The sequence below is a fragment of the Protopterus annectens genome, chromosome 9.part0 (assembly GCF_019279795.1).
Source record: "Protopterus annectens isolate FY-2018-M chromosome 9.part0, PAN1.0, whole genome shotgun sequence".
NCBI lineage: Eukaryota > Metazoa > Chordata > Ceratodontiformes > Protopteridae > Protopterus > Protopterus annectens.
The window spans coordinates 1,167,043,660-1,167,069,679 of NC_056743.1; positions in this window are offsets into that span (position 1 = coordinate 1,167,043,660).

A 26,020-nucleotide genomic window follows, 5' to 3' on the forward strand; every position below is an offset into this window, starting at 1 on the left:
GGAGGTATAGAGGAGGGTAGATAGTAAGTGGAAGCGAGCGATAGTTGTTCTTACAAATGGAGTGAGTAAAGGTTTGATCCTGTAGTGAGAGCCCAGTTTTTTGTTGATGGTTTTGATGGTTTGATTGACATGGGTATCATATTTTAGGGTACTGTCGACCGTGACCCCTAGGAGTTTTGTGTGAGTATCTGGGGATATAATTGTGCTATTGTTGGAACTTAAAGTAAAAAAGGTGAGGAGGATTTACAAGTGAGGGAAAAGATTAGCAGCTTAGTTTTGTTGGGGTTTAAGAGAAGCTGATGGTTTGCAAACTATTTTGCAACATCATTGAAAGTATTCTGAGTCAGGGTCATAAGCTCAGTTGAGGAGGAGGCAGTGCAGATTAAAGTAGAGTCGTCCGCATATTGGATGCAGGTGGCCTTGGGAGTGATGGAGGGTAGGTCATTGATAAAGACTGAGAATAGTAGTGGTCCTAGTATGGAGCCTTGGGGGACTCCTAGTGTAATGGGTAGACAGGTGGATAGGGTATTCTGCCATTAAACTGCTTGTTGTCTATCAGACAGATAAGATTGGAACCATTTAATTGCACTGCTGTTTCGTGACAGTTTCTTCAGGGTATGGATAAGTAGTTGGTGATTGACCGTATCAAAGGCCTCAGAGAGATCTAGGAAGAGAGTTGAGGTAAGTTTGTTATTGTTTCAGCTGATGTTGATAGAGTTAGAGAAGATTATGAGGGCTGAGGTGGTGCTGTGGTGTGGCCTAAAGCCATGCTGAGAGTTTACCAGTAGTTTATTCTGGGTGAGCTAGTGCATTAATAGGTTGTGAACGCATTTTTCCATTATTTTGGCCAGTGGTGACAGCATGGCTATTGGTCTGTAGTTTGAGAGGTCTAATGAGTTCCCTCCCTTATGGAGAGAATAACATGGGAAAACTTCCAGAAAGAGGGGATGGTGGCTTCAAACAAGGTGCGGTTTATTATAATAGAAATAGGGTATGCAATGGCATCTGCCCCTTTCTGTAGATATTCTGGTGAGAGGAGAGCAGCTGCTAGGGTAGTGGGTTTTAGTTTAATTACAGATCTGATGGTAGATGTAGATACAGGCTGGAAGTTAAATGGGAGTGAGGTAGTGGTTGAGGAGGAATTTTGAAAGGAGCTGGTGGGGGGTAGTTGACAAGCTAGTGATTGGATGGTCTTGGTAAAGAAATTGTTAAAGATGTCTGCAGTTTCCTCTGGAGTTTTTAGGTTGCAAGCTGATGGGGTGGGAGTAGTGGTTTGGCCTGGGTGGAGCAGTTTGTTTATTCCTGCCCAAAATTTATAAGGTTTGTTCTGATGTTTTTGCTGAAGGTGTTGATAGAAGTTTTTTGTCAAACAACATGGCTTTCTTAGTATCATTCCTTAGCTGCCGGGATTTAATATGGTCGAGTGGGTCTTTTGAGCGTGGGAATCTAAAATGGTGAGGAATTTAGAATTAAAATAGGCTACACCATCATCCAGTGGAAGATCTTTTAGGATGGCCCGATTGCATGCTTTGAGTTTATTCTGAAAGTCAGTGGAGTTAAAGTCATGGGTTGGGTTGGTCATGGGTTCATACTAAGCTAACTGCCCTTGTGAGCCATTTTAAGCCTAGCCAGTTATCCCTTGTGAGACTCAAACCCTGCACATTGCATTTGTAAGGCAAACACCTTAACCATTAGGCCACCCTACACCATCATCCAGTGGAAGATCTTTTAGGATGGCCCGATTGCATGCTTTGAGTTTATTCTGAAAATCAGTGGAGTTAAAGTCATGGGTTGGGTTGGTCATGGGTTCATACTAAGCTAACTGCTCTTGTGAGCCATTTTAAGCCTAGCCAGTTATCCCTTGTGAGACTCAAACCCTGCACATTGTATTGTTTCTGATAGATTTATAGAGAATTTGGTGGTGGTTATCTGCTTTATGCTTAATGATGTAAGTGAGTAAGTGGTTACTTATATCATCTGGGTGGGTACTCATATTGTACAGGTTTGGATGATTGTTGATAAGAATCCAGTCCAGGATACTACCTTTGTAGATGGATTTATTTATTCTGGTGGGTGAGGATATGAGTTGGGTATAGCCATGAAGGTTTCCATGGGTGGTGGGAGATTCAGAGGAACAATTGTTCCAGTCAATATTAATGTCTCCTAACACCATAGTTTCATGGGGGTATGTGTTAGAAAGCCATTGGAGGAAGTCTTCTAGGGTATTTGCATTGTTCCCTGGGGGGATGTAAATGCAGGAGATGACTATAGATTTAATTTTGTTAAGCTGTAGTCTAATAACAAGAGTTTCAACATTATTGAACAAGGGCGGTTGTTGTGGGGCTAATGTGACATCTAGTGGATTTTTAAAGAGTACTGCTACTTCCCCACCTTTTCTAGACTTACAGTCTAGTCTGAGTACGTTGTACCCTGGTTAGATAACTTCCTTGTCTTTAGTTCCTGGTTTTAGCCAGGTTTCTATGAAACACAGCACATCAGGTGAGTAGGCTGCTAAGAGGGCATAGAGATTATGGACCTTGTTATTTATACTCCTGATATTTAGGTGACAAGTCAGGAGAGAGTTATATTTGGACAAATGTTAGAAGTGGTAGTGAGCTTGGAGCTTGTGGGAGGGGTGGGACTAAGGTTAGGGTGGATGTCTCCATCTCTTATCAGACTGTTGTACAGTAATTATTAGTGTGCTGTGCTGGCAGTATCACCTTTCATCACAGTTATATTCATAGAAGTGACAAAAATATAGAAATCCATGAAGATTTCATTGAATATGTTAAAGCATATTACACCACAGGAAAAGTCTTAGCGACCTCTTTTTACAGAAACTAACAGCAATGGGTGTGAACAAGGAGCTGTTGCAAGGACAAGGCTATGACAGAGGAAGCAACATGTCTGGCTACTTTAATTTTGTGCAGGTAATAATTCAAGCCTCGTTTGATCTATGCATACTGCCTGCAAAGCACACAACCTCAACACTCCATAGTTCATTTATGTGCAATGCGTGATATTCAAACATTCTTGACACTTGTAGGAAAGTAATTTCAATTTTAAATTCATATGCTAAATGTCACAATGCATACTTAGCCCTAATCTCACTTTGGGTACCTGGCAACACCCAGTGTATGAATCAGGCTGATTGCCTGCATGGGTTTAAGAATAAATATGTCATTCTTGTCACCACTTTAGAGAGTATTGCTGAGTATAACAAAGATACTGACAGATATCTGTACTCTGTCATGAGATTTGATTTCATTGGGGCTCTGGTGACAATGGAGTCTATGCTTGATATAATTAAGCTACTTCATCTGTACTTACAGCAGGAATAGTTTGACTTGATTCTGGCTTGTGAAAAAGCAATGGTTATCAATGATACTGTTCAAGCGATGAGATCAAATGCTGACAATTCTTTCTCAGAGTTGTATAAAGAAGTCAAACAGCTGGCAGTCAGCATCATGGTAGAAGAAAGTGTTCCAAGGATCTGTGGAAGGCAGACTCAAAGAAGCAACACTGGGGCTGCTGACCCAGAGGAGTACTACTGAAGGAACATGTTCATTCCATTCCTGGATCATGGCACAGGTGAAAAAAAAGACCAACTTGTAGAATGCCACGCATGTTTCATTGCACAGTATCTGGTGCCAAACATGCTGCATTCTTTGGAAAATGAGAAAGTGATAAAATTGAACAAAGCATACAAGATTGGCCTATTGGGTCTGCCCAAATTCAAAAGTGAGTTTGAGCGATAAGTGGCCAGATGGTCAGCAATTGCATCGGTCAAGCTGCCAGCCACCATCCTTTTTAATCCTATAGCAGCTGAACCCAGCATTTTGCCCAAATATAAACAGTGCATTAACATTTCTGGCCACCATGCTTGTGAGTGTTGCTTCTGCAGAGAGGTTATTCAGCACTCTATGATGCATTAAAATTTGGCTATGCAACATTATGTTCAATGTATGCTTAAGAGGGTTGGGCTTGATGCACATACATGATAACATCAATGTTGGTATCACACAGGTGCTGAAAGACTTCAGTCCATGTAATGATTGTTGGTTTAATCTCTTTCCTAGGTAATATAGCAGCCCATCAGGATGACAGCAGCTGGGTACTCATGGCTGGTTGTACATTGTCTCGTGCTTGACAATATGTTGCAGTTGGGTCGCCTCCCCTTTGGACAGAATTGCTGGCTGCGTTCTGTAAGTGGTTTAGGCTGCTTTTGTTAAATGCACCAAAACCAACAGCTCCTAGTACCAGTTAGGTCTTACTGTCTGTGTGAATGTTTTGTGTGAATGGACCCTCTGGGGCTGGCCATCTTGTAGTAGAGGGGGCTGTTGCAATGAATGGTTCAGGTTGACTTTTTCTTTTGACTAGGTTGTGAGCTGCTTCCTGCAAATGGCTAAGGCTGCTATTAAATGCACCAAACCCAGGGAAACCAACAGCCCAGCCCAGATGGCTTCCCTTTGAACTGGATTGTTGCCTGCTTATTGCAAATGGTTTAGACTGCTTTTGCTAAATACCCCAAAACCAGAACAGTTTGCAACACAGCTGGTTTCCCCCTTTTGTGTGTGATAGTTTGAGTGTGGTGGTATGTGTGTGTGTGTGTGTGTGTGTGTGTGTGTGTGTGTGTGTGTGTGTGTGTGTGTGTGTGTGTGTGTGTGTCTGCCAGGTGATGTGTGTGTGTGTGTGTGTGTGTGTGTGTGTGTGTGTGTGTGTGTGTGTGTGTGTGTGTGTGTGTGTGTGTGTGTGTGTGTGTGTGTGTGTGTGTGTCTGTCTGTCTTTCTGTCAGATGATGTGTGTGTGTGCGTGTGTGTGTGTGTGTGTGCGTGTGTGTGTGTGTGTGTGTGTGTGTGTGAGGTGGTGGTTTGTGTGTGGTGTGAGTGGACCTCTGTGAGTCTGGCTACCTTGATGTGGTACAGGGGCTTGTTGCAGTGAATCACTGCTACTAAATGCCAGTTAGGAGTGACTGTGGACATCTCAGAAGACTTGAATTTTGGTGGGACAGATGCATTTGGGCAGTGTGGATGTGTTCAGGTGAAGCAACATGGATGCAGTGGGGGTAGGAGAACCAGAGAGTACAAACTGAAAAAAAAACTGTCTACATCCCTGCAACAAAGCTGACCTCTCCCTTACTGTGGGTGTCAAGGGTACCTGGCAGTAGCTGTTTTTTGAGTCAGTAGTACTTAGATACTTGGCTCCCCCCAATGTCTCTAAAACTTCCTCTGTCTTGGGTATTAAGTAAGCATCTGACTCTTTGGAATATTCAGTTTCCTATAGATTACAAAGAACCTGCTGGTGAAATCTTTCTTTCACACCAGCACCTTCACTGAGTCCCAGTGACTACTGGACTCCTGAATCACCCCAGATCCAGCATCTCCTGCAGTTCCCCTCTCACAGTTTGTTTAATCCCTTTCAGGCACCTTTATAAAGGGCCTATTTGATGGGATGCTGAGACCCAGAATTTATATGGTGTTACACCATTTGGACGTACCCTGGCTTAACAGTAAACCTGTCCCCAAACTTCTATGGTACTGTCAGGATCTCCTGAATATGGGCAAGAAGTATCTGCTGTGAAAGAGCTACTTCATCAAATGAGGTGTCAGACTGAGCCTTTTGAAGAAGGCCAACCTCAGGTTCCCTCCCAGATTCCTCATGTAACTCACTGCAGTGCTGAGTAGCTATGTCTCTCTCTATCATGGTAGGGCCTGCTTGTGTTAACAAGGTAGAGTCTGTACCTCTGCCTCATGCCTGCTAGCGTTACCATGTAGTTAACATCGCTTACATTTCTCACAATAGTGAAATAATCCTCCTGTGCTGCCTGCAGTTCATTGTGCTTAGCAGAAATAAGCACCATCATTTCCTGTCCAAGAGAATTATCTCTGTCCCCAGCTGTTTGGTCACACCAGACACTGCGCTGCTCCTGTGCTTGCTCTAGGTGCTTTTGTCCTATACCCATTAGTTCCCTAAACCTAGTCCTGATGTTTAGGGTTTATTTCCCTAAGAGATTCCTTATGGGAATGGCAGTCACACTCACACTCATTACAAATTAAATCTAGGGGCCTCCTCACCCTGTGACCCTACAGCAACTTAAAGGGTGAAAATCCTGTTTATTTATCAGGTACTTCTATGTATACAAAGAGGAGATGTGGCAAGTACTTGTTCGTTATCTGAAAGGTTCCTATGGGTGCACTAGCAGTTATTCAAGGGTTTGTTATTTTCATGCTTCACTGCAAATGTGTGATGATGGAGTTCTGTACATATAATTAAATATGCATGCTTACCCACCTGCAAAAAAAAACTTTTTTTTTTTTCATTTTTTTGCACAGGCAAAACTTCAACCAGTTTGTCTGTCTGGTTGTATTGTCAAGTGATTATGTACTTGATAAGACATCGTGGAACCATTCTGAAAGTGACATCGTTCAAATCAATGACTCTCCTGTACACCCTGATGTTACTGATATGCCAAACTGAGATTGTAAAATGCCTGATATGTCTTCAGTACCACCTATGACTTTATCTATCATTAGCAATATAAAATACCAAAATCTGAAAAGTCAATAAAGAAGCCTGAATAGTGAAACACTCTGATACTTGTATTTGCAATTGCCATACTTAATCCTGTATGTGTTATGTATGTATTTTGTAATGGTGATGGACAGGTTGACAGATGAGATCAGACAGACGTCCCCATGAACTATGATGTTTGCTGATGACACTGTGATTTGTAGTAAGAAGAGGGAACAGGTTGAGAAGACCCTAGAGAGGTGCAGATATGTTCTAGAGAGTAGAGGAATAAAAGTCAGCAGGACTAAGAGAGAATATATGTATGTGAATGAGGGGGGGGGGGCAGAAGAATGGTGAGGATGCAGAGAGTAGAGTTGGTGAAGGTGGATACGTTTATATACTTGGGATCAACAGTTTAGAGTAACAGTGAGTGTGAAAGAGAGGTGATGAAGAGAGAGTGCAGGCAGGGTGAAGTTGGTGGGGAAGAGTGTCACGAGTGATTTGTGACAGACGGGTACCAGTAAGAGTGAAAGGGAAGGCCTAAAAGATGATAGTGAAACCATGTTATATGGGTTGGAGACAGTGGTACTGACGAAAAGACAAGAGTCAGAACTGGAGATGGCAGAGTTAAAGATGCTAAGATATGCATTGGGTGTGACAAGGATGGGCAGGATTAGAAATGAGTATATTCGAGAGTCTGCACAGGTTGGACTGTTTGGAGACAAAGTCAGAAAGTTGAGATTGCATTGGTTTGAACATGTGCTGAGGAGGGATGTGGGTACATTGGGATAAGGATGCCAAGGATGGAGCTGCCAGTAAAAGGGAAAGAAGAAGGCCTAAGATAAGGTTTATGGATGTGGTGAGAGAGGACATGCAGGTGGTTGGTGTAACAGAGCAAGATGCAGAGGACAGGAAGAAATGAAAACAGATGATCTGCTGTGGCAACCCCTAACGGGAACAGCCAAAAGAAGATGATGATGAAGCAATAAGTTTGTAGGTGGTTACTGAGCTATTGACTCAAAGGTCTTTATAAGCCTAGCCCTGTGTACCCAATATAATACTAGAGAAACCCAATATAAAGGATCTTACCTAAACTCGAGATCTTAGTTAGCAACAACTGCCCATATCCAGAAGGGTCATAGGTTAATTCCCTGGAAGGAATTTGTGGTTTCCCATCCAGTCATCCAGGCTGTTCTTAAACAGGGTCATAGAGGGGCTCTGCTTGATGTGAATTGGCATGGTAGCCTATTCTAGAGGAGTGAAAACCTCTGAGAGACATATCTGTCTCTCCAGCAGGTCCAATTTATGTCGCAGGCCAGGTTAAGGTCCTTGGAGCACGTGAGCCTTGTCCCATTTGGCTTGCAAATATGCAGCATTTCCATTAGCTTTTGATCTGAGATTGCTCTGTAGGTCAGGCACAAGTCCCCTCTAAGTAGTCTGTATGCTGCTGAGTACAGTGACTTCAGTCTGTCAGTGTATGACGTGCTGGAGACCCTGAATTTTTTTGGTTAGAAATCTCTGAGGTCTCTCAAGTTGCTGCAGCTGCCTGGTAAGGTACATATGAAAGGGACCATTGTGCTCAATTATTGGCCTGATGATGGTTGACTACAGAGGAGTTATACTTGTTTTACTCTTGAGGTAATGCCTTTGCTAATGAGGTGTGTGATGTAGAATGCTTTCCTTACCACAGTAGACTTATGGTGGTCAAAGTTCAGGCTATAGTCAACTTGTGTTCCCAAGTCTCTCACTAGTAAATTATTACTTAGGGTATTATTATTTATATGATATTCTGCAGGGATACCATTTTTACCGAAGGGGAAGATAATGCATTTTTAGCATTGCTTAGGCACTAATAATTGATTTCTGTAAGTCCCTCTTGAATTATATTGACATCATTTGGGGATTCAATGATTGCACCTAACTTGCAGTCATCAGCAGACTTATTCAGCCACAGCCCCTCTATTATGGCCTAATCTTCTGAGAAATATATTGCAAACAATAGGTGGCCCAGCACTGACCCCTGTGGAATGCAACTGGTGACAGGTCTGCTGGTTGAGGTAAAGTCCCCAACTCTAAGTGTGATCTGTTAGTGTGCCAGTTAGCAATCCACCTGATGGCATAAGGGTTGATATTCAACTGAGAGAGTTTATCGATGATGCCCAAATGTGAGATTGGGCTGAAGGCCTTGGCTAAGGTAAGGTAGGCTGTATGCACTAATTTGCCTTTGCCTATGGCTCTGGTGACATTTTCGAAGAAGCCCACCAGGTTTAACAGGCATGACCTGCCTTTGACAAAACCAAACTGTGTCAGATCAAGGGTTTGGAGCTCACCTATATCCTTATTTATAAGGTCCATGATGATTCTTTCCATGGCCTTACAGAAAAGACTGGTTTGGCTTAGGGGTATGTAGTTCCCAGGGTCTGTTGCTGTACCACCTTTATGAACGGGGATAACAATTGCTATTTTCCATTCAGCAGGGACAAAACCAGCGCTCAGGATGTGGTTAAAGACAGTACCTAATGTTTTAGACCATTTAAAATGCAATCTGGGATACCATCGAGTCCCATAGAGGCTGTGTTTTTGGCCTTGGAGTGAGCATTAATGACTTGCTCTTTGGAGATGCAAAGTAGGGGAGATGTAGAGGGAATGCTTTTGTGTAATGTTTGATGATGATGGGTGAAATTTTCTCCAAACCTGTCAGCTAATAGGTTAGCTATTTTCACAGGATCAATGTGTTTGATGCCATCCACAGCTAATTCAGCACATGTCTGGGTCCTACATTTTAGGTTACGGATACATCTGAAGAATGCCTTATGGTTATCCATAGCTGTGGTTGCTAAATTGTTTTCAAAGTTACCCTTAGAGGATTTTCCAAGTTGTCTTATTTGTTTGTTCAAGCAGAGGAGGGTGTTCTTCCAGTGCTGGGACCTCTCTTTTTTTTTTCTTAGACAATAACTTCTTCCTCTTGTTGTATAACTTATTAATAATATATGTCCACCAGGGAGGTTTGTCTTTTTTTTATTCAGGATCTTTTTTTGATCCTATCAGGTACAGCAGTGTCAATATATTTGTATAAGTGATTTTATAGGGCATTTGGGTATACCTTAGTATAGATGTCAATGCAATCTGTGGGAACAGGAACTTGGAAATTATTTATGCCATCCCATAGGAGGGTCTAATTAGCTTTGTTGAAATTTTGTAGCCTGATTTCACCTAAGAGGGTTTAGGTATTATAGCATTTTCAAATGTGACAGATTTGTGATCAGATTTACCCAATGAGGTTCCTACACTTGTGATGGTACAATGGTCACCCATGTTCGTAAGGACCAGGTCGAGAATATTTGAGCCTCTTGTGGGGTTGCATACTATTTGTTCCAGGGCTTTACTGTTAACAAAGTCCAGGAACCTTTGTGTGAACATGTTGGTATTTGTGTAAGTTTCCCAGTCAATGAAGGGATAGTTAAAATTGCCCATGACTAGCATGTTTGGTTGTAATTTGATTGACTTAAGTAGGCCCGAATAAACAGCATGGGTATCATGGTTCATTGAAGGGGGCCTATAGCTAACGATGACTTGAAGGGGGATCTTACCCATAGGTTAGTTGAACTTGGAGTAACTCCATGGAGTTTTCCTGTCTAAACAGTGTAAAGGTGTATTTATCTTTGATGAAGATAGACACTCCTCCTCCTTTGGTTCTCACACATTCATTTTGCTGTCTGAAAGTGTGGAAGGCACTGTAGCCACTGACTAATGACATATGTATGAACCCCAGGCCCCACAGTGAAAGTGTTAACAGTTCAGAAACTTCAGCTATGTGAACTTCTTACATCATATGATTGTGTTGCAAACAATTTGTGTGACATAAAAAGAATGAGGAAGGCTTCTCCCACTGTAATTGTACAACTTATAACAGTTGTGGATGTCATTCATGCATAATGGCTAACAATGTCTACAGTCAGTTAACATAGGTTTTGAACACCTGACTATGTGACAGCAGAAGCTACATGATATTGGGAAGAATGAATGTGCCACGGTGCAAGTGTTGCTGAAATTCTGAGATGACTGGGTATTTGAAGCTGTGAAATCATGCTATTTCTGCAAGGGGCATCTGTGCCTGTAATTTCTATATTCTATATGTGTATTCTCAAACAACACTGCCTGTTGTTAGGTATACCCAAACATATGGTATTCATAATGGAATCGTCACTGTGACAGGTAAATGGCAATCATGCACAATGTGTGGTTAATCACGGAATTGAATACATGCCTTAAAAAGGCAACAACATATAGAAAATTATCTCATCTCCTCATGGTACATGAAAAGCCTTAGTAGTTTTCTTGGGAAAGCCAAATGTCATCTGATGGCATCATCATTATCCAATAAAGCATTTCTGTCTGAAAGATGTGCAGAAATTCTTGGAATTCATGTTCATGGTACTGGCACAGGGCACTGGTCAAGCCAGCTACACTTCTGATGGGCCCAATTGTACATGAAACTGCACCATCACACTTGTTAACCAGTGTTGGATTCAAAGGCCCTACCAATCTAGTTAGACAATCTAGAGAACACAGAATTAGCAGCAAGTGGCACAGGAGAAGTCAGACATATAAGGGTAGAGAATGCACTTTTTAACAGGATGATCTCATCAGGGTGATGCAGAAAAGATGCTTGTGGTAAAAGTGGGATAAAATTCAGAAGGAGATGTGAACAAGTTAATTATTTTTTTTTTCTTAAGTGGAAGTGGACACCACACATCTGTTGTTGAGGATGCTGTCACTAAAACCACACACACACTTTCATCACTTTGTGATTTGAGCCTCCTACCTATCTTAGTTAAACAATCTAGAGAACACAGTATTAGCTGCAGGCACCATGGGAGAAGATTGATTTTGAAGGGGAAACAGTGTACTTTTAACAGGATGACTTCATCAGTGTGTTGCAGAGAAGATACCTGTGGTAAAAGTGGGATAAAGAGCAGAGAGAGTTGTGTCCAAAGTTACACTCAACTCTGAAAGTGGACACATAACACTTGAGGCTTTACTGTCACTAGAACCATACACACACACACACACACACACACACACACACACACACACACACACACACACACACACACACACACACACGTTCATTACTGACAAACTAGAAATGCTTATTTAACTAGTTACACAATCTAGAGAACAAAGAATGAATCACAAGTGCCCCAGGAGAAGTCATCTGGAGACGAACCTTGGCAGTATTAAAAAAAAATCCACATACATGAGTATTAGTTAATCAGACCACATAATGACTTCTTCTTCATAAAGTTCAAAGCTGACAACAGACTGAAGAAAAGAAGAATTGATGTATTAGTCTTTATTGCACTCATGGCAATTGTACATTACAGACAGACGCATACTAAGAAATCCACTGTTGAATGCTTCCTAACAATATTTGAAACTGGAACATCCTACATGGTATACATTCAACTCTTCAGCCTGTTCAAGATAAGATTAGCCTGACTGTGTCTAGTTAAGCACTGTAGTGTGAAGGACACCAGAGTAATGCAGCCAATTTTACCAAGAGCTGTGCACTTCCATTTGCCCTATGATTCAGGCGCTGCTCATGCCAGGTATTGCACAACTGCTGAGGTGATAAAGTGATGACAGAGAAGGGAAAATTGATATAGACAGGGGGAGGGGGAGGCCAGGAACAAGTAGCAGAAGCATGATAATGATGGTTCACAAAATACCTAAGTAACAGGTGCACATAAAATAGTGTACTAAAAACAGCCAATAACAGTTTGGAAGTGTCTGTATTAGAACCCTTGAAAGTATACAAAAATCAGTATATAGACCTGAGCATTATCTCAGCATGCCACAAAGGAACTCCTACATAACACACTATAAATCATACATTTGAATAGATAGTGACAACTTACTGAAGCAGAAGAGGTGAATAAAGAAAAAGACAAACAGAGAAATAGCAAGAGTTTTGTTTATGATACATTTAGGACTATAACTAAAACAAAATGGCAGCTCACAGTAGATCCATAACACAGTTTAATGGTAAGCTCTTTCAACTGGTAATACCACCCTTCTTCAGACAATATCAAAAACTCCATTGACCCATTTTATATACTCCTTATAATTAGATAATTCAACCATTGAAACCAAATTCACACAATTTAAACATAATTACATACCATTCACCTATTAACCCACAGTAGTGGTGCTGCGGTAGCGTTGTCGCCTCATAGCAAAACGTTGTCGTGTTCGATTCTCAGCTAGAGCATCTTCTGTGTGGAGGCATGCGTGAATGGGCTTGCCTTCATTGAAGGTTGTGCATCAGGGCTGGTAACTCGGCATGTAAAAATCCACTATCAAACATTAGCAGACCGGAGTTCCACTGTGGCGACCCCTAACCGGAATAAGCCAAAAGACACAACACGACATACCATTCACCTATTAAATACCCTCATTTTCAACCCACTAGAAAGAAATGGTCTCATTCAAACCTGGTCTGTGTTGGATCTGCTGTGAGCTGCCGTTTTTTGTTTTAGTTACAAGTCTGTGGTGTCTTTCTTATTAGCATTTAGGACTATTTTTGTTGTATGTTGCTATTATGTTTTTCCTCACTATTTATCTGCCATGTCTGCAGCAAGAAGGGATAGGACAGTAGACACAAGATTTAGACAAAAGAGTGGTTTACTGAATCTCCCTGTAGGGGATGGAATGTTTTTGCAAATGTTTTCTTGCTTCACTTTTTAAATGGTATGTTGTATGTTAATGAAATGTACTGGAGATAAATACAGGCATTTGCAGTTAAGCATATGATAGGAATATAAAATGTCATGAAATAATAACTTGTAATCTGTAATCGAACCTATGACACTAGGCAAAAACATTAGTGAATAGACAGAAAGATTAGCTCAGCACACGACATAGGAACTTTTAGTTTATCGCATCCAGCAGCCTAAGAACTGCTTCAGTAACTGTTTTAAAGTAGTATGAAACCAAATACAATCCACACGGCTTCAAAGAAAACACCAATAAAACAAGTAAGAAGCCTCCACAATGAAACAATCAAGCCCCGAACAGTCTGGAATCCTTCACAAAACTTTTATTAAGCACTAAATCCACCATAAATGTTCACAATACGTTTTCGTTTAAAACATATTTCATCAGATGTGGGCTGGCATTAATGTGTACCTCGTATATAGTTGGCAGTAAAACTACAATGTAATAATTAACCAATCACATTCTAAATCTAATTAAAACATATTAAAGCATACTAGTTCATAAAAAGCAAGCCAAACACAAATTTAAAACCTGTTGTGATTATTAAAAGTCCATTGGGGTTTTAATAACCTCTTTATATTAAAAAATTTATTTATTGTTCAACCATCACATAAAATCCATCGCTTTGGTAAAAAGTTCATAAAAAATTAAATTAATATTGTTGATACCTGATTTTTATATATGCTTTAAACTGACTAATCTATTCCTTATCGTAGATCACCCTCTAGTGGGTTTTTGTTGCAGTAAAACATTTCTGATAAAAAAATACCTAAGAATGAACTCTCCAGCATAAAAATAATACTTCGCCATAAAAATTCTTGTGAATTAAAACACCCATCATTAAAAGTCCTTGAATAATGCATAAATCCACAAATTTCATAAAAGAATACAGTCCTTTTAAAACATACTCAAGATAATAAAATTTAAAAATATAAGAACAATAAAAATGTTGAATGCTGAAATAATGAAATAATAAAATAGTAAGTTACCCAAATCAATCAAGCCTAGAAAACTTTTTTAAAAGTATTCAGTGCAACCAAAATGCTTAATGAATGTACTTCCTCCGCTCTATATTTAATACATTGTTATGTGTGCTTAAATTACTGAATTATAACTTAGCTGCTCTAAGTTTAAGTAGGGGAATTATGGATGTGTTCATTTAAGCCTGGGAATTTATTGGCCTCAAGGGTGATCTGCCACCACAATTCTCTCTATTCAGTGCTTTCTTCCCAAAGACCACCCAACCATCTTTTTTGATCCTTTCCAAAACAAAAATAAATAAAAGGCATTTATACAAGTTTGTTTATGTTTGTGTAGAGCGTTAGTTTCTTTTTCTGTTTGAAAATCATACATGTGCTTATAAATTCTCCTTCTAAGCCTACACACTGTCTTCCCTATGTAAAAAATGCCTCACAATGTTGGCATTTAGCTAAATATATCAGGCCACTAGATTCACAGTTATAAAAGTCCCTTCCTTCTAATGTTACCCTTCTACTTTCTAACATAACACTGTCCGTGTTATAAATGTGGAAACATTGCTGACAGTGCCCACATTTAAAGCCCCTTCTGCTTTCTGCACACAATTGCTTCTTGTTTAGTATCAGTTTCCAGTAGCTTCTTTAAGTTACACAAATTTCTATAAACTACCTTTAATTTCTCTTTTTGTAACTTGTCTAGATCAGTGAAGACTAAAAACTTGTTCCATTCCTTTTCCATAATTTCCCTAACCATTTTGGAGCTCCCATTAAATTCCAAAATGAATGCATAATTGTAATTGTCACATCCCATGTCATTTGCCTTTTTCTCCTCAGGGACATCAATACCTAAAATCGGTTTAAAGTCATTTGATCTCCTAACTGACACTTCTTTTTCAATTTCATGAATTAACTGTTCTGGATATTCTCTTATTCTGAACATATTATTTAACAGTTTTTTCTCTGTTTCAAAATCTTCATTCCTAGACGTCATTCTGCTGGACCTTATATATTGTCCTTTTAATATGTTTTTCTTATAATGCATAGGGTGTGCACTTCCAAAGTGCAAATATGAGTTAGAAAATTTGTTTTTTCTATACACCCTTGAATTAAACATTAAGTTGTCCTTGTAGATTTCGACATCTAAGTATTGCAACTTCTCCTGGTCTAGCTTATGTGTAAATTTTAGGAAGTCTGTACTTTCATTTAAATACTGAATTAAATTGTCTATTTCTTCTCTTGGTCCTTTCCAAAAAAATACATATGTCATCAAGGAATCTTTTGTAAAGTGTCCAGTAATGACTGTATATAGAGCTTGTAACCATTTTTTCTTCCCATTTAGCCAGAACTAAATCTGCGTAGGTGGGTGCACAGGGTAAAGTAGTGCCTTTACTCTGCCTTTCCTCTGTTTTCCTGTAGCACAACAGATTTAAGTGCATTTGGACTAAATAAACACTACTAATGCTGCTGTAATTAAAATCTTCAGCTTTGCCATAGTAAGTTGAATGACATTCATCATCACCGCATACATGCCGAGGACAAAAAGTGAAGGCTGTTCGATGGCTATTTCTGGTCATGTATGCTCTGTATGATTTTATTTTTTGAACAGTAGAACACAGGGGAAAGAATACAAGAATTTGTAGGGGATAATCACATTGCCAAAGTGGTTAGAAAATCCTTCTATGTGGCCCACCTAATCACAAAAGGGTTTGCATCCAGATCAAAAGAGGTCATTGGGCCCCTCTATGCATCACTCATCAGACCCATCATAGACTACTATGCCCCATTTGGGATGTACCTTACAAGAGTGTGAGCTTTGGCCGGCTAGGACCTACATGCAATTAACTGAACGCATAAGTGAAGCTAAGTAAATTTTTATCTGCACTTTTATCAAATAATACACGATTTAAAGTAATTTGTTTGTGTTGCATTGAGCAGTATCTAGCTGGAAGTTATGACTCTGTTTTTCAGTAGGTCTTATACAAGTGGTATTTTCAGTTAAGGCTTGTTAAAAAACCTGCATAGCCAGTGATAAGTGGGGGTAGTTTCCTTCATTGTTATTCAGTTTCTGTCTTATACAAGTGGTACAGTGAATTATTTTCTGTTTAAACTGTGAGCTTGGGCCGGCTAAGACCTGCATGCAATCAACTGAACGCATAAGTGAAGCTAAGTAAAATTTTATCTGCACTTTTATCAAATAATACACGATTTAAAGTAATTTGTTTGTATTGCATTGAGCAATATCTAGCTGGAAGCTGTGACTATGTTTTTCAGTAGGTTCCCACCCACCCTCCATGTTGTTGTCTTGGTGTTAATCATGGTGGCTTTGAAACTGCCTGCCCCTCTTGTAAATTTGCACTTGGATACTCCTCCTGGGCCCATCTCATTTGCTCAGTCAAAAAAAAATGGATCTGCTTTTACTGTATTTGTGTTTCTTCCTACTTTATTTTGCTTTTGCGTCATCTTAAAAGTACTCAATTGTATTCATTACTGCTTGGTGTAACTCATTCTAAGCCTTTTAGTTTAAGCACTTGGGCTTCAGACCAGTTGTTTTACATTAAGAAGGTTTGTGGTCTGCACTGTAGTGGCAGGACAGATAGCTTACATCCTTCTAAGTTGGGAACTGCTGATTGAGGGCTCAGTGTTTGTTATTCTAAAAGTGTATTAATTCTGGTTTAAGCACTTGGGCTTCAGGCCAGTTATTTTACATTAAGAGGGTTTGTGGTCTGCACTCTTGTGGGAGGAGAGGCTGGACTCTGCCCTTCTGAGCTGGGAATTTCTGGTTAAAGGCTTATAGTGCCTGCATATTTGAACTGCTTCTTACTGAAATTGGTACACCTTGTTTGCTGTAGCATAGACCAGATCCAGGCCTGCTGAATCTAGCTTTGTTTGTATAACTTGAGCACTAATCCAGGCATTCTTTAAAGTATTCAATTGTATTTATTACTGCTTGGTAGTAACTTAATTAAAGTGTAGCTATCATTCTAAGTCTTTTGGATTAAGCACTTGGGCTTCAGACCAGTTGTTTTACATTAGGAAGGTTTGTGGCCTGCACTGTGGTGGCAGGACATGTAGCTTACATCCTTCTAAGTTGGGAACTGCTGATTGAGGGTTCAGTGTCTGTTATTCTAAAAGTGTATTAGTTTTGGTTTAAGCACTTGGGCTTCAGGCCAGTTATTTTACATTAAGAAGGTTCGTGGTCTGCACTCTTGTGGGAGGAGAGGCTGGACTCTGCCCTTCTGAGCTGGGAATTTCTGGTTAAACGCTTATAGTGCCTGCAAATTTGAACTGTTTCTTACTGAAATTGGTATACCTTGTTTGCTGTAGCATAGACTAGATCCAGGCCTGCTGAACCTAGCTTTTTTGTATGCTTGTTTGCTTGTTATTTCCCTGAAATGCTAATTCCACCTAAAACGTGGTTTTTCAGTGCATCTGTGGATCCCTAGTGATATCTGCATTGATTACTGTACTTATTTCCTTGTTTCACTTGAAAGAAAGTTACTGTTTGTCATTTTGCATTTACGTTACCTGTAACACATTGCATTTAAGTTACCTGGCACTTGCTCACTAAAGCAATTATATAAGTCAGCACTAAAAAATTAAAAGCACTACACCCTCACAAACTCCCCTTGAGTACCTTGTTCCCCATTGGCCCTTTTTTCAATTATAAAGGAATTCCCAATACTATTCTAGCATGTCTAAAGGTCAGTTGCCAATCTCCTCTCCGGTCCAGCTGGTGAATCTGGGAATCTTGAGGTAATGTTACAACTGCTTCATATACACAGACAACCCTCTACTCCTCCCAACAAATTCCAACACATGTGAGAGATGCAACCATATAGCCAAACTGGAGGCTAAGTTCTCCACAACTCAGTAATGGCGTAACCAGTCAGGAGGAGAAGGAAACCACACTCACTACAATTCCAGTCTCACATAGACCTACCACGACAGCAAACCAAACACATAAACACACAAAAACATACTCGGAGGCTCTAAATAAAAATCTGCCTAAGCAGCAGAGACCTCCAAAGCAGACACCCAAGCAACCGCTACCCCAAAACAAAACACGTGCAACACATAGCTCACAAAGCCAGTGTGCCAAACAGTCACAGCCCTTAAGGCTAAACAACACACCTGATACAATTGTAATAGGTGACTCTATCGTCAGGCACACTGGCGTCCTGCTCACCAGGCTGAACAAGGAGAAGGTCACGGTGAGCTGCCTGTTGGGTGCTAGGATCCGCCACATAACACAAGCACTCAGGTCACTCCAAGGCAAGTACAAATATGACTCAGTCATTGTCCATGCTGGTGTGAATGACCTGAGATGTACCTCCCTGGACTACATGAAAAGAGACATAGAGGAGCTCTCTGAGCATGTAGCCCAGGCCGGTATGACCCTGACCTTGAGTAGCATCTTACCCTCACCAAGAATGATGCCACAATATGAAGACAAGATTATTAATTTCAACAATTGGCTTAAGTATTGGTGTCATTCAAAGGGGATCCAATGCCTGTCAGCCTGGGAAGACATGCTCGACAAGCCACGATGCTTCACTAGGGACGGCTTGCACCTGTCACCCCTGGGATTTCAGATATTGGCAAAGGCTCTTGCTACCCCCATAGTGCCTTTTTTAGGCAAGGCTCAAAAGACAAACCCACCTCCATAGGTATCACAAGGGATAAGAAACTAAGAGTAATGCTACTCAATGCCAGAAGTCTAAACCTCAAGATGCATGCACTCGAAACTCTCCTTAGCATGGAGAACATTGATATCTGTGCAGTAACAGAAACCTGGTTCAAGGCTCCCAAGAGCACCCCAGCACTACCAGGTTATAACTCATACCATGCTTTTCGGCCCCAAAACTTGGACCAAACCAGAAAAGGAGGGGGAGTATCAATATTCATCAAAGATACCCACACCTCCAGGTTGGTGGCACAGCACAAAGCATCAGAGACTATCCATGTGCAACTAACAGTGGGTAAAACTGCTTTCCAGTTTATAGCCTGCTACAGACCACCCTCCCAAACCCAGGAACCCCACTCAGACTTCCTGAGAACACTAGAAAATATGAAGGTCTCTCCAAACACCATTATATTGGGCGACTTCAACTACCCAAACATAGACTGGGAGCATTATTCTAGCTCCAACACCCTAGCTCAAAGGTTCCTAGAATTTATAAACTCAAATGCTATGGAACAACTTGTTACCATTCCCACAAGAGGGGAAAACATACTGGACCTGATCATCACCAATATGGGGACTCTATGATCCAGACCAGAAGTGTATCCCTCACTGGTAAGATCAGACCATAAACTAATCTCACTGGATATTCACATCCCGAACCCACCCCCTGCCCAGAAAACCACAGTGAAAAACTTCTCTAAAGCAAATTTCACACTCCTCAAAACCGAGGTGGAATCCTTCAAAGCCCCCGGACCTGTGGAAAATATGGCCCAGACCGCAGAATCCTTTATAAATGCATTCTATGAACACCTTCAGGAATGCATGGATCATGCAATCCCAAATAAAACCAAGACACAATCCTCCAAAGGCAGACGTCCTGTCTGGTGGACCCCAGCCATAAACAAACTATACAATAGAACGAGGAAGCTGCTACATGATAGAGCAAAATCCCAAAAAGGAAAGGCATCTCTGATCAGTGTTAGCAAAAAACAATGGGCACTCATAAAATCGTCTAAGGCCAGCTTCGAGAGAAACATTGCACAGGACACTAAGGATAATCACAAGGCTTTCTTTAGTTATGTTAGGAACCTGGGTGGAAATTCCCAGATATGCTCAGAATTAGTCCAAAATGACAAAAAATACACTGAACCCACAGACATTGCCAACATCCTAGCTGACGGGTTCAGCGCAAACTCCCACCAAAAGGACAAATATCTATCCCAGCAGAGTGCTGCCCCCTGACATCTCAGATGCTCAGGTAAGAGCCGCCCTCTCCAAAGCAAAAAAACACAGCATCAATGGGACCAGATGGTGTCCCGGGCTGCATCCTACATGAACTCCAAGACAAGCTAAACCCAAAGATAAAACTACTGTTCAATCTCAGACTTACCACAGGATATGTACCCAAAGAGTGGCGTACAGCAACACTGGTCCCTCTCCACAAAGGTGGTGCCTCAACGGATCCTGGAAACTATCGCCCCATAAGCCTGACTAACTTGGTCTGCTAAGCTATGGAAAGGATCATCATGGACCTCATAAATAAAGATACCGGGGACCTACAGACACTGGATCCTACCCAGTTCGGCTTTGTTAAGGGCAGATCCTGCCTCTTAAACCTGGTCAATTTCTTTGAAACAGTCACCAAGGCCATTGATGAGGGAAAGGTGGTCCACACAGCCTACCGGGACCTTGCAAAAGCCTTCGATACAATACCCCACTCGGGCATTATAGATAAGCTCACCAGCTTAAACATAAACCCCTATGTCACTAGATGGGTTGCAAACTGGCTCAAGGACAGAACCCACATGGTTAGAATTGCTGGAGCCATGTCAGACTCCACACCAGTTACAAGTGGCGTCTCACAAGGCTCAGTCCTGGGACCTCTCTTGTTCAGTATATATTTCTCAGAGGTACAGGCCAACACGGAAGGACTGTGGCTGACCAAGTTCGCAGATGACTACAAACTGGGCGCCATAATCGACTCTCCAGCCGACACAAGCATCCTCCAAAAGGGCCTCATAGAAACAGACAACTGGTGCCAGAGCCATGGCCTCAAGCTAAACGCCAAAAGTGTATAGTCATCCTTTGGCAAAAACAAAGCGCCTACAAATTACCACATAGGTGGTAATCCATTGGAAGAAGTAATTAGGGACCTGGGGACCCAAGTTGATAGCAATCTCTCATTTGACAACCATGTGGCCAAAGTGGTTAGAAAAACATTTTATATAGCCCACCTAATCATGAAGGGATTCACATCTAGATCAGGGGAGGTCATCATGCCTCTTTACTCATCCCTCTTCAGGCCCATAATTGAGTACAATGCCCCTTTTGGTATGTACCTTACCAGACACCTGCAGCAACTGGAAAGACCCCAAAAGTACCTCACCAAGAGGATCAAAGAGCTCAAACAGATGCCATATGCTGCCCGGTTAAAGAAACTCCAGCTCTACTCAGTGGCATACCGCCTGCTCTGAGGCAATCTGTGCCTGACGTATAAAGCCATGTCCAACCTGGAATTAATGGACATGCTGCACCTCAGAAAATCCAAATCGCATCGAGCTACGTGCTCAAAACACTTGAACCTCAGCACTGAAATAAATAGGACATGCTGGAGGGACAGATTCATAACCCAGAGGCTCCCTTCACTCTGGAATAAAATCCCAGTCCAGGTTAGGCAGAGTGCCTCATTGACTCTCTTCAAGAGGAATCTTGATGAGTGGATGGAGGATCGTAGGTTTACCCCAGGTATCACTTCTGTGTCACTGTTAGACAGAGGCAGAGTATACTAACCTCGAAAAAGGGCATAGCAAAATTAATTTAAAATGGGTGGCGAAAGCCAAACACACTCTGGCTAGGCTTATAAATGCCCTAGGGCAGATAGTCTAGTATGAACCTATGAACCTAAGACACCTGCAACAACTGGAAAGACCACAGAAGTACCTCACCAAGAGGATCACTGGCCTCAAGCAGATGCCATGTGCAGCTCGATTGAAGAAACTCCAGCTGTACTCAGTTGCATACCACCTACTCAGATGTGATCTCTGCCTGACATACAAGGCCATGTCTAACCCAGAAGTGATAGACATGCTCAACCTAAAGAAAACCATATTCCACACGTTCCAGGGATCTAAACCTCACCACAACAATAAATAGGACATGCTGGAGGGATAGATTCCTGTCCCAAATACTTCCCATGCTCTGGAACAAGATTCCAATCTACATTAGGCAGAGCTCTTCACTAACCCTCTTCAAGAGAAACCTTGACGAGTGGATGGGAAACAGAAAGTTTACCCCAGGGATCACTTCAATGGCTCTGCTGGACAGAGTCACAGGGAACTAATCTAAGGGGGTGGCGAAAGCCAACACATTCTGGCTAGGCTTATAAATGCCTTCAGGCAGATAGCCTAGTACCTACCTATGAACCCATGAGGGTGGTGGGAGACCACCATAGCTATCCACTTCTTCAGAACATAAATGTAGTATTGTATACACAATTTCATCACTTTGGAAACTCAACATACAAAGAATGGGTGACAACAGAATAATGTTGCATTGTCAATTGGAGCAAATGAGGTGTGTCAAGAGGACACACAGACAAAGTATGGGGCATGATTTCTTTGACGATAGGTGCCAATTTTTATTTTTGGAAAGAGAGGAATGTTTGCTAAGGTGATTAGGAATGAAAGGGTCAGGTAGGTAGAGTAAGTTAGGTAGCTGACACAGAAATATAGGATATACAAGACAGACAGATATAGTGATGGACACAAAAGGCTGGATGACACCCTGACTGAGGATAGATAAGGAACCTCAGAGGCACATCCATGTCCAGCTTGGGAACAGAGATAATCTAGTCCTCACATTCAGAATTGTCATCACTGTCTCATATGTCAATTGCTTGGGTCAGTGTCAGACATGGCATTATTTTGGCAATACGACACAGGACCTTTTCCTCCCTGCCAATTCGGACAGCAAGGCCCCTCCCCTTAATGCTTCTACCAGTCCTATCAGATCCTGTTGGGTGACCATTATACCAGCAACCAGGGTAGAGCTACCAGACATAGGTGGATCAGGCGGGACAGGAGTTGTGGCGGCAACACTGACAGGTTGTGACCCAAATGTGCTAGGTGTCTTTGCTGCCTGTGTTGGTGTCACTGCAGCCACCTATGGAGGTATGGTTGGTCAAAGTCCAGTGGTTGGTTTACCTCCCTGTGCTGATGGTCATTTTATTTTTGGCAGCAGTATATTAAAAATATGAATAAAAAACAGAGAGATAGGGAGAGGGAGACAAAAAAGAGAGAATTAGATCAATGGCATGTCTGACTAGTTTTTTATTTCAGCACATAAATCAACATGAGAAATAAATATGTACACCTTTGCCATATCCAGCTATGCTGGAAAGGCATTAATGTGTCACAAAATCAATCAATCAATCACAAAGGTATGAAATGACAAATCAAATCATGTATTTGAATATACCATATCAGATACATGGTGTCAATGTTAATAACTTCAATTACAAAAAGGGAATTGTTAATGACATGCAGTATTGCAATTAATATCTTATAAATATTATCTGGTGAAAAGAAAATAATCTCTGTTTCTGGGTATTGAACCCATTCATTGTTCAGCTGATGTGCTCATTATATAATGTTATCACCAAGACTTATTATAGCACGCATGTATGCTTGATATAAAAGTTAATATTTGCCTGCTTAAAATGATGTAGAGAAAGGGACTGAAAATATTTTGTGCCTTGCATTCAGACCAGATGCATACCCCCATACCTCTCTGAGGTGAGTTAGTGTCTCCTGATATGCCTCATGATTTTCTGCTATCTCTGCTGCAGCTGTACAGTAGATAAAAGACAAAGATACATGAAAGCATAATGAATAACTGTGTTGGCTGGCTAGTTGATACCATATAATGCACAGGTGATGGGTCAGTATGCATACACAGCTGAGGGGTGTTTTCAGTCTTAAATTCATCCTTTAATTGTCTTAGGAGGTCATGCTTGCACCTCTTCATGTTGATGTAGTGATGATGACATTGTTCTGCAGTGCATGGGATGCTATTTGCACTGGCTACAGCCTTAGCCAAGCTATTCCAAATGTCAGCCTTATACTGAGACTCAGTATAATCCCACAGCAGCAGCCTCCAGCTGTAGCAATTTATGAGGAGTACCACAAAAATCTTGGACTCCTTAACACCACACCTTTGTGCTCTACATGGAACACTATCCTTACCACTGCCAGTCATGTCTTCAGCAGTGAAGCTAGAAATATGGGTCTGAACTGGCACCCAATTTAGATCTCACTTGCAACGGTTTGTGCACAAAGGCAGACAGCCTTGTCAGTTGCATTTGTGCAATTGATAGCACAGCAATAGCTTGGCAGATACATTGACATTGATTATATCACAAAGAGCTGAAGGTATGAAAAATGGCAGTGACATTTGCTCATGGGTAGTGCTGAAACTATTGACACATGTTCCTATCTTAAACAATGGAATGCTTTATGGTGTTTGTTATAATCATGGTTGGTTGGAGAAAAAAATGGTACGACTTGTGACATACTGGCCTATTAGGAGTTACACACTGATAAGATTGAGTAGTAGCACCGTGGAATCGAGCCCATGAAAAAATAAAATAGGATAAAATATTAAACTTTGCTTATTAGTTGTAATTGTCACAGGAGACATTTCTTTTTCATATTGCACTTAGAACTATAGTAATGTAACAATGACTGGAGATACATTTCAGAGATGTTTATATGTCTGTCACTTTAGTTAGTCATGGGATTTAATTTCTATGTAGAAAGCAGTGTTTGTGCTTGCAAATGCATGCCATATATATGCAGTTGCATGATCTGAGTAACACATGGTGTCCTGTGTAATACATGGTGTGTTATATTACATACAAACTTCACAAGACATAATGTCATAAACACATACTTATGATATGTGATACTCATAACAATTATATCAAATTGCGCACAACATACTTGTGTATGTGCATTCATAGTAAATGTCATCATAGTCATATTTAACATAATTTATGCATATTATATTGGGATTCTATAGCAAGCTTTAATGATACATTTTTGCAGTTCAAAACCTGCATCAGCTTTCCTCTTGCTCTAAGCTAACTGCACTTACAGCTTATGCCACAGAGAAAGTTACCTGACAAGTGCATTTTCTTTACTGACTACTAACCAGAATGTTGATTGCCATGCACCAGTGCCAGGCTTGTTTGTGATACAGAAGGCTGCCCAAAATATTTTTTTTCACTTTTTTCCTAAGGAAATGAACAGTGTTTACATGCTGCCAAGAAGAGAAAAATTGCAAAGGGCACTCAAACACAAGAAACAACTTACATTGTATTACAAAGTAACATATTTAATGGATGTATGTAGCAAGGAACAACACTGTTATACCATTAGCATGATACAGTCATCCTTTTTACATCTGGCTGCAACATTACAACTTACATTTAGGTTACACGTCATCAAGATATCATGTTACGACATTTGTTCTGCAAGGGGGCATACAGAGAATGGCAGGAGGTCATTCTTGCCACAGTACATACACATACTCATTACATCAAAGTTTGCAATATATTATCTAATTGTTGTGATGAATACTTGTGAGATATGGAGAAGTTCTCCAGAAAACATGACAGATAGCGTCCATATTACTCATGTTACTGGGTTTGTGTTAGCACACTCTTCAAAACGTCATGTGTCACAACATCCATAGCACATATTGTTATTACTAATCAGCTGACATGAGTTTATAATATTTTTATCATTTATCACAGACTTTAGCCTGTTCATTTTATATACAACAGAGGGTGTCAAAAAATATTCTGAATCCAGTCATAAAAAACATCTGTAAACTGGATTTGAACCCTGCAACACCTGTATTATTTATCTAAACTGACATCACAAACACCTTCTGCCACAGAAATAGCTGGAATGTATTAATGGAGTACTAAGTAGAGTACTGAAGGTGTGTAATGCCACCAGCCTTGTTTGCACTACAGAAGGTGTCCAAAATAATTTTTTTCAAAATT